The following is a 14,603-nucleotide window of genomic DNA, read 5'->3' on the forward strand; positions in this document are numbered from 1 at the left end:
GCTGCTCACAGAACAACAATGGAGAGACAAATTGGAAATGATGCATACAGCTCTGCAGACTTCGTACTCTGCAGAATGAGAACCATCCAACTTATTTCAACCAACAGAGTTATTTCAAGAGACATGGTAAACTTCAAAAGAGGAGAGATGTACACAATGCAGATACAGTTTCTCAACGGGTCTACTGACAGACTCACAAAAATCACACACATGCCTACCAATGGGCATTTAAGATTGTAAAACCTTGCATTTGAACATCCTACTAGGTAAATCCACAAAAAAAGAGCTATAGGCATTTTTTTGGATGCAGAGACTTTACAGCTCATTGTCTGGCTAGTGGTGTGGATCACCTACCACTTCCATTTGATAGAATATGTCTATTAGTGACAGATAACAAAAATATGCTAATGCGTTAATGAACACCATATCTGCTCAACTGATGAAGTGGAACATGCTCTTTAAAGTCACAAAAGCATCAAACAGCTAAAGACTAATATTTTCAATAAGCCTGTCTTAGATCTACACATCTAATGTGTCAAGGTCAAGGGAAGTGATCCTCCCCCTCTACTCTGTCCTGGTGAGGCCTCACCTAGAGTACTGTGACCAGGTCTGGGCTCCCTGGTGCAAAAAAGACCAGGATCTCCTTGAAAGAGTCCAGCAGAGGGCTACAAACATGATAAAGGGCATGGAACACCTCCATTATGAGGAAAGTTTGAGAGACCTGGGTCTGTTCATCCTTGAGAAAAGAAGACTCAGAGGGGATCAGATCCACATCTACAAATATCTAAGGAGTGAGAGGCAAAGGGACAAGGCCGGACTCTTCTCAGCAGTGTGTGGTGATAGGACAAGGAGGAATGGCCACAAAATGAAGCATAGGAAGCCCTGCGCAAATGTGCATGGGAACTTCTTCACAGTGCAGTGACGGAGCACTGGCACAGCTGCACAGAGAGGTGGTGGAGTCTCCTTCTCTGAGACGTTCAAGACCCACCTGGACGCCTACCTGTGCAACCTGGGCTAGGGAGCTGCTGTGGCAGGGGGTTGGACTCCATGATCTCTAGAGGTCCCTTCCAATCCCTGCAATTCTGTGATTCTGTGACTCTGTAAAGTCTCTGTAAAGGTAATATATTTTTAGGAGACTTTATGGTTCCAGGATGGCCTGAAAATAAGCTTTGTTGTAACTTCACCCAAGTAGTTCTTTCTCATGTCATCTTGAAACATAATTCTCTAGCCCATACTTAAAATACCACTGAAAAAAATCTTTAAAGAGAAAGTTACTGGAGAAATGATAATCTGATAATACTAGAAAAACTGCACAGATACGCATTTTTACATACTTCATAAAAATATAGAATTGATCTTACATGCTGCTCCATACCTGAAGGGATAACAGTTCCCTGATGATCTCGCGTATGGGAGAGAAACAGACTAAGATATTTCCTTTGACAGTGGAAAATAAATAATATTCAAACTTTTTTCTGTAATTTTGAGGCTCTGATATTTGTCCTATGAATTCTCTATTATTTCTACTAGACAGGAATGGCGGTCCCTGAAACTCAGTATCAAAATGCATTTAGTCATTGCTTTGTTAAAGAAAGGAACTGATGAGAGTAGCAAATTGCATAACTGTTTCAGTGAGACATACCAGCAGTGTTTTTCAACACACCAGCTGTACAATCTGTTGCACAACAGTGATACATATTATCCAAGATACAATAATGATTTAAAGTACACATTGACTCTATGCTGCCTCCTGACTGCGGCTGCTTCATCAGGCCTCACTACATCGCTGCTACGATCCAATCCCAGAAGGTTTCCTCCAGCTTCAACACAGTGCATCTCAAGTTCCTCCTCTTGAATGATGACAGAGTGATGACCTTAACATATAATCTGTTCTAGATATTTTCATCTATATGTGCCTGAGAAGTTCCTGCCAGAAGAGCACTCTGCATGGAAGCAGTATCAATCAGAGAGACTGCAGACAGCTTACAGGGAAATGTGATGAAGTACAATTCCACACAGCTCAGGAATTCAGCATTCAGGAACAAATGCTGGTTGTCCCTTCATCATTGGAGAGCGGATAAAGAACATCGAAGTTATTAATTACTGTTTACTGATAACTATGCCTGTTATCAGATGAAATTTGTTCATCACTGTTATCACCAAGACACACAAGTCACCACTGCACTTTGTCTAAGGGAATGGTTCCTTCAATTGTTAATTTCGTGCCTAAAAACCATCAGCTACCCTAAGAATCACGCAGATTGAAGCGGGTGATTTCAGAAGCTACTGCCCTTCAGATGCAGAGGGTGGGCACCACAGATGCTCATGTGGGCATACCTCCCAGCCCTCTCCCCAGGCAGCATCGTGCCTGCAGGGCACACCTTTGGGATCACCCTGGCAGGGTGTGTTGACTTAAACCTGGTTAAACATGAGTTACGCATAGAGATACATGTAAAGTTTATGTGAATTTCAGTCACCCTGCACCGTGCACAATTTCCCTCTTCAAAGCAGGCCTCCAGCATGGAACTACTTTTCTAGCTTAGCCTGCAGAAAACATTCAGTCTACTGGATTTGATCACTGCCAGTTGTGTCCTCGCTGTCAACATCAACAAACTGAGAGATTCCATTGAAACATGAACTATTTCTAGTTTCCATGCCTCACTGATACAAAGCACATTCCCTCAGATCCTTATCACTAACACAACCTCTAGCAGAGCACGCTATCACTAGCTAACAAACATTTCACTAACTAGAAATAAGACAACAGTTGCACACAAAACCATAACTTAAATATCTTTAAATGGAGTAGAAACAGTCAACGTGTATACATTCACATGAGAACCCTCCTTTCTATTTTGTAAAGGACTGTCACTAGTCAAGGCCTCTACTCTTCCATTTAATATTTTTCAACCTTTTTTATGACGAGGCAGCTCTTGTTTCACCTCTGTTGCATCTGAATGAACTCTGTAGCCCTCCATCAGTAATGGTCCACTGGAGCTAATTAGTGATTCTGGGTTTAAAAAGGCAGACACACGTAGGTAACACCTGCAGTAGTCCTAGTGGTAGAAAGCCAAAAGCCCCTCACCCACGGAGGCTCTACCTCAACAAGTTTCATCTTAAATATCCCACAGCTCTAGGAAATTACAAGCACTCTGTATTATTGTTAAGTGAACAAACTTACCTGATGCACAACAACACAACACTTCCTTGTATTTATGATTTCACATATTAACATCAACTGTGTGTACAAACACTGTCTAGCCTCCTGAATAGATATCTGAATAGACTACAACTTTTTTTTTTTTTTTTTCTTTCAGGAAAGATCTGTTTAAAAAAAATAATAATAATCAAATCTGCTTATCCTACTTTTTTTCTTTTGGAAGACCACATCACTTACACAAACCATCCAGCATATGGCTCCTGTTAGCTCTGGCTGATGCTTGTCTCAAGCAGCTTTCTTTTGAAACCAAATTACTATCCTTAACTTTCATATGTTTATGTTCCCAATTAAATGAAAACTGAAGCTCAGAAAGCAGTTTTTACCAGCTGACTGCAATCTTTGTTTAAATACTATCTATATATTTATATGTATACAAATACAGTTTCAGCTCCGTTTCTGCAGTGTCTTTCCAATAATCTCTTAAATTTTTTTTTTAAGTTTTTCTATACTGTTTAAATGGTACCTCATTTTAAAGAGTGTCTAAGCATATAAGAAACAATAAATGGGGGCTGTCCTCATTTATGCCTCAGGGGGATTTATAGTGCTACCTAGTGGGAAAACAGTAACTCCTATTACTTAGAACAAGGGATAACGTAGCAAATAAAATAAACACTTAGTTCCTACGTAGCACATTTCTTCGGATTTCAAAACAATCAGAAAAACAGAGTAACCATAGCTATCTTCAACATACAGATGAGAAAGCGACAATCTGCAACTGATCTGGCAAAGAAAATTCACCTCTCCCTAAACCATATGAGCCAGAGCCTTTCCTGTGCCGGGTTACCTCTGCTCTCTGAAAGCTGGGGTACCGCCATCCTGGCAGAAAATGAGTTACACTGCATTTCTCACCATCTTTCAGTAATTACACTACCAACTGCATACAGATGACAGATTTTTTGTTAGCCATTCTGCTGCTGGAAAGAAGTGACTTGGAAGTCCCTGTCTCATGAAGTTTGCATGAAGACTGTGAAAAAATCACCTCGACTTATAAATGGAACCGATTCAGAACAGCCATTCAAAAGGAAAATTCACAAAATTACAATGCAAAGCCACTATTTATTAGAATTTATATATACTCTTCCTTGAAATGGCTAAGAAACCCTCTTGATTACTCTATGCATCCTGTGAAATACAGAAAGCCAAAGCTTGGCTATCCTGGTGCTCAAAACCTCTGTAGCCTTTTGCCTCCTATGGCTCAAAACAAGCTCTAAACATGATTTTGGCCTGGTTTCCATGGGAAATGAAGCTTGCACAAACACAGTCTGGGTATGTTCATGTGCCAGAGAGGTCTAGACTCAGTAGACAACAGAGACTCTACAACAGTGAGCATTTGCTACACATGCTCCAACTGCACAGAGCATGGAGCAAAGCCATGTCCCTCCAGACACAAGAGAACCTAGTCAGAAAACACACATCAGGTCACAACTGCTGCTGCTTACAGAGCTACAGAATTAATCAGAAAGCACCAAACAACTAGAGTACTTCATGGCATTTCATGGTCATAGATGTAGTTTCAACAAAAATTCCTTACACACATTTTCTTGGTAACAACATGTTTTGGTCAACAGTCAACCACAGTTTCACTCCAGGAAGAACTAGAGAAAGCTGCTCTTCAAACACAAGAGAAGTAACAAAAACAAAACTACCAGTAAGGGACAGAAAGAAAGCTCTTCAATTATTCTATTTTCACTGTTATTACTATTACTCACTATTATTATTCAACTATTCTATTTTCCCTTTTTTTTTTTTTTCCCAGAAATACTGAAAGTGAAAGGTCTCTTTTAGGAAAAGCACATTTTCAAGTTGACTTGCAGAAGCTGATGCCCTACAAGTCACATCCCTGGCCTGGGTTGCATGTGACTCCCTTTTTACCCCAACCTCGACATAAGTGAATCACTCTAATCACAGCATACTCCCTTAAATGTGGCAAAGAAAACTTCTCATATATGAACTCACAACGATTACATATAATTGCCATTTTAAGCCAGATAATGCTTTCATCTCATTAAACAACACGAGGGAGCAGAAGGATGTGCAGATTTCTGTATTAGCCAGATTACCCTGAAACGCCTTGGATCTGCACTAACATATCACAAGAAAGAACACATTTTATTCACCAAATCTGAAATAAAGAAAATTAGAAATTACACTGTTTTCACTATTCTCAGCCATAGCTAATTCCTCATTTTAAATCACATTTTTGGAGTATTTGCAGGACAAAGCAGCAAGCTGTGCTTAATAGATGGTTACACATATCAGAGAATTTTCAATAAGAAAAGTGTAAGATTCTGCCATTTATTCCCATTTAAGAGCAGGTTAAACAAAGGCACATCAAATGCAGTGACAGACATTCTCTAAACAGGAAGCTCATCCTGCACCTCTGAAACGCATACTCATCAAAATATACAGATATATCTGCAGATAGATACACTTCAAGAATGCAACCTGGCAATGTGACCAGTACAATTTTAACCAGACTGAAGAAAACACAGCAACCCTAACGGTGAGCAACCACATGACAAATACTTGCCTCTGAACAAGGTTCTAGTCCTCTACCAGTTACAAACTGCACTTCAATCATGTACATTAATCTTTTCGCTTGGTCAGAGCCAGCTAAAAGCACGATCTGCAGGTTCATCAAGTGCCACACTTGTCTTACACATATTCCTCCTGAGTATTTCCTGAAATTTAAATTTCCTTTTCTTGGTTCATGTCCAGTGGTCAGCTGCCTCTTGATCCAAAGTGATATATATCCCAGCACGTGTTATGACTACCATCATAAAAAGTTTCTGCTGGAGCACGGAACTTTCCCAGAGAGGATTCAGTTGAGATTTTTTTGAGGTATTGCTTATCCTGGGATGAAGGAGGGTAGGGCTGCTGTTTGTTTGCTTGGTTGGTTTTTTTTAATATATTGTGTGCTTTAGAATGTGCTTATACAAATTGTAATTTTCAAACACATCTCTTAGTAAATGTCCGTGTCTATATTCCTGGCACACAATATGTTAAAAAAGGGGGACTTACCTGAACCCCTATGATCTGGTTCCATGCTCCAGTACAGCATCCAGAGTAGCTGTGATGTAAGAACACTGTGCATATTGGGGCTTTATATCACTGTGGAAGCTGGCAGCAGCAGAGATCAGTGCCACAGGACCTGAAAGAAGAAAAACAAAGCACGCTTTTAGGCAGCAATATGCCGAACACCCACCTCTCCAAGCAGGAAGTAGAGGCTTCCAGAAAATAAAAGAGAATGCAGTATCTGTGCAGCTCCACCGAAGGGAATGCCATTTCACACTTAATTCTCATATAAGCACAAGAAATAAATGGTTAAGAAATGAAGGGGAGGAGGAAGCAGAGAATCTAAAGGGCCCTACAAATACAACTCCCACACGGTGTTTTGAAAACATCTCTCTCTTTTCGCCCCATTTCCACGGCACAGCTGGAATCCTGCTCTGACACCACCCCCTGTTTTGAAGGCACTCACAGTCTTAGCAAAGCACCTCTCCACTGCAGTGCCTCAGGATTCTGCAGTGTCACTCCTCTTCTGCCTGGCTCTCTGCAAAGTGAAGTCATAGGAATGGATCAGCCAACCTGACTTCTCACTACCCTGCCCAGAATCCTTTGTGAACTGAAATGAGTCATCGCTCTGAAAAAATCCACCGCGCAACGTTCCAGGTTTCTCCCTACGTCTGCGCTGGCTTCTTTGTCTTTGAAACCAAGTGCCTCTGCTTCTGGAAACATGCCCAGCTGCACTGTAGAGGATAACAAGCCAGCCTCCTCATTAAGTGGACAAGAAAGCTATTTACATGCATTAGCAAAGACAAGTTAAAGCTTTAACCCTCCGGTCAAGATAAAAAACACATCCCCAACATCTCTTCCTGATTCAACACTCACACACACCCCCACAACACACGAAACCACAAATGCTCAGACATACACATATACACACACGCACTTACACAGAGCTGTATTTTCCTGAATTATTCACTATTTGAACACGACGCTAATTTCTGTTCTATTGATTCAAATAAAAGACTTACTCTCCTTTGTCAATCCTGAAGAATGCTGCAGCTCTGCACGTAACAGACAGCATTACTCTACACTGGATCAAAGTTGTGCTGCTGCAACTGTTTATCAAAAAAATAATAAAGCAGTGGACAAGTTCTTGCAAGCTCGTTTTTCATCATTCTATTCACTGTTTGGGCTCACAACAAAGTGAGCCCTGAAACCCTGCCAGGCAGAAAACGTCAAACTGCTCCAAGTGCTGAGAGCCAGTGGAGCTGCCTCAGCTTCTGCTGCTCCTGACAAAGAAAGTAATGCTCAGAATGAGGTCACTGTGTCACCATCTCACTGCCAGTGCTAGGTTTTCTAGGATATGCTACGCTGGAGCATCAGGAAAACACACAGGAGGAAGGAACAGCATGTAATGAGGGACAGATGCAGCTTCGGAGAAACGTTTTGAGTTATTTGGGAATTTTAAGGAAAGAAACATTTGTCTTTACTGTAAAACTAGTGGTGATTGGTCAAAATGAGATGACCACGCAGGCAGAAACAGGAGCAAACAAAACAAAGAGTGCTGTCATGGGACTCTTCTTTAAAGGTTCCCATATTTCAAGCACTCTGAAACAGCCTGAAGCGTAGTAGGCACATAACCCTTACATTCCTGAAACGCAGCACTTGAGGACCCACCTGTGCTGGGTCACAGTGAGTGGGCAACTGGCTTTACCCCAGAGTGATCACTCTGCCACCAGCCAAGCCTAGCAATGACCCCAGCAGTGAAAGAACTTGTCCCAGCCTGAAGTAGCTCTATGAATTTCAAGAGGACAGTACAGAGCTGGGTTGCTCCACTAACAGTTCACTCTTGTTCACAGCTCTGTGCCAACTGTTACGCAGCAAAACCATGGTATAACCAAGCTGATTTACAAGTGTAAGGCACGCAGGCTGCTTTGCTACACCGGCACTCACACAGCAGCCAGGGTCTCAACACTGAAAGCTCTGAGTTTGCTATACATACAGTCATCAGTTCCTATGTTCATTCCAGGAAATCTTCCTTCAGCTTTGCCTTCCCCAGGGCTGCAGAATCAGCCACAAAGCCTCCAATGAATCCAACCTGGTGCTCCTGACATTCAGATCCCCCAGGGTGACCCCATGGAAACTCATCTTGCTTGTCTGCTAAGCCTACACCCACTGCACTGAAATGAAACTCATCCCAAGAAGAAACACTTCTGTGGGCTTAAAAGTGAATTAAACACACACCTACTGCATGAAAAAACAGGAGCAGCTTCAGGGGATGCTGAAGGTGGAAGGCCAACCACTGCCCATCAGCAGTCAGAAGCTGGAGCCTGTAGACAAAGTAGCCATGACTACCTACCACAGGCCATCCACCACGACCACCACTTCCACCAGAAGTGGCCTCACAGAGCAGCCTGGGGAAAATAGCACACTAACAGCATGGCTCAAGAAGACACTGGACCAAAGAACCTCAGAAAGACACAAATGCATGCTTGTGTTTCTTTAGGAAATCTCTTTGTACTGAAAATCTGGAAATATAAGTGCCCCACTAACAGTGATACGCTGGTGGCATGCTGAGAAGCTCCCCTTGGCTTACCTGCACAAATCTGCTGGCTGTTTCAGAAAGTACTTCAGAAAGCACAAGAGGGAACTCAATCAGGATATTAAATTCAGCAATATCTCAACAAGTAATGCCCATCTGTTTTTGTGCTAATGTTGTCCATGAGCCTACTTCTTTCCTCCTCACACTGCTTACACTCTAATGTATGTGCAAGAGAGCATACCCTCCCTCTTTCAGACCTCATTTTCCTGGCCTTAAGAATCACATCGTTTTAAGGATCTCATGTGCCTGTCCCTCCTGTTTTGTTCATCTTTCTGACTTACAGTTCTTCAAAAAACAACAACCAAAATCCTGCACCATAACATTCCAACACTCCTCCCAATTTCTCACCTGCATCACATACAAGGAAGTTTAGATTTCCAGGCTTCTGGTGGACACTTCGCTTTATATGTACCAAAAATGAAAGTTGTTTTTTTTCACAGCAGTACTGTACTGGCAGTTAGCTGCCAAAGGCCCAACAAATGACTGCATGCAAGTATCTTCTTACGCTGTTTCAAACTGATGAGTTGGAGGCAAGCACTCCCGGCTTTGGCTCCCAGACTGCGATCTTGTGCCCTGACACTTCATCACTCACTCACTGGATGTGAAGCTCTGCCCATCCAAGTCTTCTAATTTAAGCACCTCCACTTCACTGAAAAGTTACAGAAACGAAAATGAAAAACAACTGACACTTCACACCTTGCCTACACAGGTTTAACCAGGTCTCAGTGCAACACTTACTAAGTTACTTGCTAAGTAACACTTGCAAACCCAGTAAATGGTGTCTGAATGAGCCCATCAGCTTTAACAGGAGAACCCCACCTCTCCCTCCCCCCCCCCCCCACCCCGTCCCAAGAAAGGCAGTGGCTGAAACGATTGTATTTTTAGAAAATCACCCTCACAGGAAAGTAAGCAACATTTTAAATTGCAGGAAGAATCCTTAGATTAAGTTAGATTTTATAGCCAAGATTGTGTGATGGGAGGAGATTAAAGAACAGCAATATATTGATCTATTTTCTTGTATAGAAACCTGTTATTATTAAATTCTTTGAATTAATACTAAAGCTACAGTAATACTAACCTAAAAATAAATAAATAGATGGGTAGATAAATAGATAGGTGGATAGACAGACAGACAGACAAAGTCTGCCTGTTTTCTGGCAGGACACGGTTCAAATGCAAAGAAAGACAGAAGCATTGAAAAGGACCTGATGTTTGGCAAGACAGCACAAGCACGCAATAAACAAAAGAAGAGAAAACCAACAGTGACAAACCAAGATGTTTTCTTTTAGGGCAGGAATCTTATAAAAGATCCCTCTGGCAACACCCCTGCAAGTGCAGAACATGGCTGTTGGAGCACAACAACCAGCCACCTTAGCCCCTCGCTCCTCCCTATCGACTTCAGCACAGCCAGAACGCTGTCAGTGAGGCTGGGAATGCAGCAGCACACACGCAGAAAGTCAGCAGCTGAAATTCTTGGAAGGTGAAAGGATGATTAGCAACACAAGCCGACTACACAGTGCACCTCCTCTTATTTGTATTGATTCCTGTAACCGTGGCAGGATTTTCATCCCAAAGATGACACTGAGGTAGTTAGAGCTTTGCAGACACTGATGACTGGCAGATAACTTCAGGTTAGAGTAAGAGCCTGCAACACTGAACCAAGTCCCATGGTACTGCAGCAGCCTTTAACAGCCCAGTTTTTCCTGGCTAGGAGAGAACTGATGAAAAGGCCATGGATGGAATCAATTATAATAGTGCCAAAGTGGTTTTAAAAAGAAAAGGTTAGACACTCCAAAGACTTAGCAGTTTAGGGTTCACTGGGTCATTTCCAACTAGTGTAACTATCAGCAAATGCAGAAACCAAAACCTACCTCCCCAGATAAATGGCATACTCAGAATGAGAGGTTTCCTCCAGTTAAACAGTTCACTAGATCAAATGGATTTCCTTCCATCCATTTCACATGGATTTTGCTTAATTTTATTGAATACTCATTATATTACAGTAAAACAAAATCTTCAGCGGGTGTTTTACTACCATTACAAAGAGTAACACCTTTTTGCACGCTACTCTTTTTTATTATAATTATTTTAAGCAAAATTTCAAGAATTTGAAAATGTCCCGGTCCATGAGACATAAAACTGAACAGGCTATTCCAAAGACGGACAGAATTATCAACTTCACAGACAACTCTTGTGTGACTTCATACGTATTTCCTAATTCACACACTCGTATATTTACACTTTGAATTACCATCACTTATCCGCCAGTTCCACCACTCTGATGCCAGCAATGCACAGACCCTGCTCCTGAAGTGCAGGAACCAAAGCTATTCCAGCATGACATCCTCCCACACTCGCTGCATTGCCTTCCACAATGCTGCTGACATCACTGTTTTTGCTCAGCTGTTTCACTCAGCTGCTGCCACTGCCTTCTGAGGCCCACTTTAGCCATCTTAACAGACCTGAGCAACTGTGACCAGACAGACTGGGTGACCACTTTATGATCCTGCCCACCCTTCAGATTTCTGATACAACTATTACAAACCAAACACTCAGCGCACATAGTGCAGTTAACCCTTTCCTGGGATGAGAACTGGATGTTCCTCTTTTTTCTCCTCTGTACACTAGAAGAGTTGGAAATCTCTAAAGGCCATCTAGTCTACCTCACCTGCAATGAACAGGGACATCCACAGTTAGATCAAGTTGCTCAGAGTCTGGTCCAGCCTGACCTTGAAAGCCTCCAGGGACAGGAGCATCCTTGTGCTCCTCAAGTGTTGCTATGACCCAGTTTTCTGAAAGACACATAAAAATAGTTGTGTCTTTGCCCTCTTATCCAGTGTGGAGAAAACTGAAGTAGGGTTCCTGAAGTGACGTCAGGATGGTATCAAGTGACACTGAACAAAACCAAAAGGCTACTAAAAGAAAGATGAATAATTTCTTGAACAAGTTCAATAAGTGTCCATGTGAAGACCTTAGATTAAAAAATATGGGATGTGTAAATCCAAGCTCTGAATGAGTACATTTCATGTCATGGTAAAAGAACATGCTGCACTAACCAGCCTTCACCAGGCTGAACACAGCCTTAAAAGTAGGTTTTGAAATCTGTGCTGTTTCTTCTGTTTGGTACCTAGTAATTTTAGCCTTCGAGCTAACGTACAGGCTGCTTAAACGAAAGCTTAGGCTGGGAAGATTGAAATACGATCGGTGGCAGATTGTAGGGCAAAACAAGAAACAACAGACGTAAAGAAAAACACAAAAAAGGTTAAAAGGAAACGCAAGGAAAGATGAATATTGTTTGACTCCTGAAGCAGGCGATGCAGCAGATGTGATGCTAATGATGAAAGAAGACTTGCTAAAAGAATCCAAATGCTTAGCGGGGCTGAACGGAAGCAGGAATAACAACCAAATGGTGAGAAATAAACTTTCCAGCTGTATGAAGGCTGGGAAAATCCCAGGGTCTACAGGATTGTTGGAATAAGCAAAGTGGGAACGGCTGCGTGTTTTGGTAAAGAGAGAAGTGAACAAAGGGACAGTTGTTTTCTGCAAGCCAATCTGCATGTGCTCTGCATCCACCAGGCGCTCGCCTTTGTTTTGTTTTCCAGGCTGACCTTCACCCTGTGCCACAAAGGACTCAATGAAAGCCTCCATTCCCAGCCCCAATTAACAGCCTGAGAGAACGAACACGTTTTGCTGTCTGCCCAAAGCTGGAACCCAATTGCCAGTGTTGCAGCAGAGGGAGCATCATCCAAAGCTCACGCTCTGACAGAGGGAACCTGCTTCCTCCAGTGACTGCAGATGGGCTCTGTCACTCTTTTGAGCTTGTACAGTTCCTAAAAAGAAGCATTCAGCTCTTTTTAGGAACTGTATGTTATAACTGTATATTATAATGTATAATAAAACTATATATTATAATGCAGGAGCAAAGTCAGTGGAAGGATGGGAGTTTAAGGGGACAATGAAGAAAGCAGAGAGTACATTACTGTGCATGCTAATAAGGTACATATGCAGTACCACTTCACTGAGGGAACAAGCAGTCTGGGCAGTCTGAACCAAAACATATGAAAGCAGTTAAACATGTCATCACCAATACTGTCTTTAGAAGTTTACTGCTGCTTTATGAGAGTCTCTTCAAAACACACATGCACAAGTAGTTTCTAGAAAGAAGGTGTAATCCACCAGGACTTGAAAATGCACGGCTTCCCAAATTGTGTCTTGTGTGCCATGTGTGGTCTGCCAAGCCTCCGCAGAAGGATTTTGCTTAACTTGTGGTACAGTACTGTAATTGTGGTACTACATTTAATTGAGATGTTGCACTGAAGATTTATTATGCACAGCATCTGGTTTGGTACACTCCCTGACCCCAATTTGGGGAATGTCTGGGTACAGGGATAAGATGGAAATGGACCGCAAAGCTCTCGTCTGAAAGAATAATTCACCGCCAGAATTACCACCACATAATTATACCTATGTAAATCCACACTTACTCTGGAATAAGTGTGCTTTTAAAACCTGTTTTAGCTTATACACCTTCCAAATATTACACCAGTGACTGCAGTTGTATGCGTATAATCTTGCTAAACTCCTCTGCAGGAACTTTCATGTCACACATTAAAAAAAAGCGGAAACAAAAAATGAAATAAATTGTAACAGTCAAAATAGAACACAAATTTTAATAGAGATGGGAATACGTCTTCCTGTTGTTCCAACAATACCCCTCCCGATGTACCAAAAAAATAAGTGTTTAAAACAAAGTAACTCTTCTTTTCTTTTAATAATATCTTTTTCCAGTTACAAATTCTATTTCTCTAAAAACTTCCTGTTATGGTCAAAGGCAGAGATATTAAAAGAGCCAAGTTTGGTTCCTACTGCCATATGTTGTTTCTAATAGTCACAGCTTGTGTTTCAAAACCGATGTAGGTTTGCACTTCCCTTTATCTCCATTGAGTGCTGCTGTACCCTCGGTACTTCTGAAAATAAGGACAGTCATAGAGGAGCCTAATTTTAGGCACATGTTCCTACAATCTGGCAATAAAAGCTCAGCCTTGAATTCAAACAGAATCCATGCATGCAAGTTATTTATTAATATCTGAAAGTCTCAGGCCTAACATCTACAGTTATGCATCTCCTTCATATATTAATTTAATAATTAAGAGCTCAGAAGTTTAATTAATGGCATAAAGGTTTTACTAATGTGTCTTTCATCTTGTACCTGAGAAAATTCTTTCAGTGGAAGTTTTGGTGTCACTGGTGTCATCAAAAAATGCTTTGGTTTTGACAAAGTTATATTCTTCAGATGAAGAAGAGAGTTAGTAACAAGGAGTTCTTGGTTTTAGACAAAATAATTCCACTATTCAGTGTCATTTCCTCCTGATGCCTTCAGAGATCAAGGTTGAAAAAGCTTTGTGTAACTTCCCAGTGACATTTTCCTGCTGATAACAAAAACTTCCATGGGTAGGAACAACTTTGCCAAAAATAATTACCCCAAATGTGTCCCTGACATGCAGCCTCTGATTATCATTAATCATTTACGCAGACAGACACGATGCACGTGTGTACACCAGACAGCACTCCTTGGGAAGCACTAGCAAAACACCAAAAATACACAAGCACAGAGAGCCAGACGGCTCCTTCCAACAGCAGTGAAGTCAGAGTACAGGCCCTGTGATATCACGGCATTCTCCGTAGCAACAGCCTATGAGGTCACAAATAACAGATTATCACTTCGCTGCAGGATTAAGGGAAATAAGAGGCTGGTCTGTCAGGAAGATGGGC

General features: G+C 41.7%; 1 protein-coding gene across 1 annotated transcript in view; it reads right to left on the bottom strand.

Moving 5' to 3' along the window:
• STOX2 (storkhead box 2) overlaps positions 1 to 14,603 on the bottom strand; it is a 63,745-nt gene that overhangs the window by 18,248 nt on the left and 30,894 nt on the right. The gene's annotated exons all lie outside the window — the stretch shown is intronic.

This window comes from Cyrtonyx montezumae, unplaced genomic scaffold (genome assembly GCF_038088225.1).
Source record: "Cyrtonyx montezumae isolate F1298 unplaced genomic scaffold, pur_monq_1.0 scaffold_2, whole genome shotgun sequence".
Taxonomy (NCBI): Eukaryota; Metazoa; Chordata; class Aves; order Galliformes; family Odontophoridae; genus Cyrtonyx; species Cyrtonyx montezumae.